Source organism: Austrofundulus limnaeus, unplaced genomic scaffold (genome assembly GCF_001266775.1).
Source record: "Austrofundulus limnaeus strain Quisiro unplaced genomic scaffold, Austrofundulus_limnaeus-1.0 Scaffold85, whole genome shotgun sequence".
Taxonomy (NCBI): domain Eukaryota; kingdom Metazoa; phylum Chordata; class Actinopteri; order Cyprinodontiformes; family Rivulidae; genus Austrofundulus; species Austrofundulus limnaeus.
Window position 1 is genome coordinate 459,307 of NW_013952487.1, and position 2,066 is coordinate 461,372.

The following is a 2,066-nucleotide window of genomic DNA, read 5'->3' on the forward strand; positions in this document are numbered from 1 at the left end:
CACACACACACACACACACACACACACACACACACACACACACACACACAGTGTCGCTGTTACTTCAGAGACACACAAACAGGCGCTCTGTGTTTGTTGGAGTCCAGCAGGTTTCTGTGAAACTGGGTGAACGACGTGAATCAGATCCTGAGCACCCAGGTGAGTCCGTGCACCTGTGAAGGAAACAGAGCTTTATTTTTTCTATTTTTTATTTTATTTATTCAGTTTGATGGTTTGAATCATGTAAAGAGAAGAATCGAAGTTTGTCAGCATGTTGGACTTTAAGGATCTGACCAGTCACAGCTGGAAAAGGACTTCAAACTGTTTCCTTTAGGAGAGGATCCGACAGGTAAGAAACTATTTTCACCATCGACACCATTTTTATCTAAAGTGTGTCGTGAAACGTCGACACCTGATGGTTCAGAAATGAATTTGGCTCCAAACTTCAGGTTTTACTGGTTTCTGGAGCTGCAGTTTCACAATAAAACAGATTTTATCAATGTTGCAGAAATATATTTCATTTAGTTTGATGAAATATATATGTTATGAATTAAAAACCATTCTGGGATGATGATCTGTAACTCAGGTGTGATAAACCTGTCAGAAACACATCGAAGGTGAAACTGAAGACAGTTTAAAACAAAAGCTCTGCTCTGGTTCTCAGTCTGAGGTCAGTCACCCTCCATGTTCATCGTTTTGTGTTTGTTTAAAGTTTGTCTGCGGCTTCAGGTCAAAAACTCTGCTTTTAAACTGAATATATACAGTATTTTTTTATGCTTTTACCAACAAGATCTGCTCATTTAATTTCCTTAAAATGATCAAACGACAAATAAAAACTGTTCATAATCAGTCCTAATCTGCATAATCTAAACTTTATTTAATCCAAGTCTAAACTAGAGAAATTGTATTTCCTGCTGTGTGAATGCTTCGTGCTGAAAACTTAAGCTGAAAGCTGCTGAAAATGAGCTGAAAATATTTAATAGCAAAAATGTTAATGTGAGCTCACTTTGAAAAGCTGAAAGAAGCAAAGAAAAAAAAAACTAAACTTTCCAGAAAAACAGTAAAAGGAGCACAAATCTAGTTGAAAACAACAGAAAACAGCTAAAAGCTAAGAGCTAAAATAGCTGAAAATTGCTGAAAACATCTGTAAGAAGCATAAGTAGCAAAAGAAGTAAAAAAGCAGAAGAATAGCAAAAGGAAGCAAAATAATAGCTGAAAAGGCAGAAAATGCTAAAATTAGCATAAAATAAGCTAAAAAGTTGAAATTAGCACCTAGATAGTGAAAGTGCTGTAAAAATTTTTAAAAAGCAGAAAACAACAAAAAAGTGACAGTTTTTATTAAATTAGCTAAAACTGCCAAAATTTTCAGTAAAACAGCTAAAGTAAAATTATGTAAATTATGTAATTAGCTGAAGGAAGCATAAGGAGGACAAGTTTGCTGAAACATAGCAGAACAAAGCTGTAATTGCTACATAAAAATGTGCATTTAGCTGTATTTAGTAGCTAAACTTGCAGCAAATATAGCAGAAGACATCGGTAAGAAGCATAAATAGCACAAACTAGCACAAAATCAAAAAGTGTAGAAAAAAGCAGAATAGTAAAAATAAGCAGAACTATAGCTAAAACAGCCAAACAATAGGCTAAAATTACCACAAAATCAGGTAAAGTAGCAGCCATAATTTGAAATTATTACACAAATAGAGAAAAACTTGCAAAAAAATGAAAATTAGCAGAAAAAACTGTGTTAAAGTACAAAAAAATGACGTTTTTCAGGAAAATAGCWAAAACAGCCAAAAAGTTCAGTAAAGCAGCTAAAAAAACTGAAAATTATTTAATTAGCATAAGGAATCAAAAGGAGCACAAGTTTGTTGAACTTAACTGAAAAAAGTTGTAAAATTTACAAAAAATTGTATTTAACTTAGAAAAGCTAACTTGAATAAATTCACAAAATTTGTGAAACGAGGAAGATGACGAAAAACGTGTGGAAGAAATAACAATCTGAAACCTGTGAAGCTTTCATACAACAAACTGATCAGTGTGTAAAAACTGCAAATAAATAAATAAAT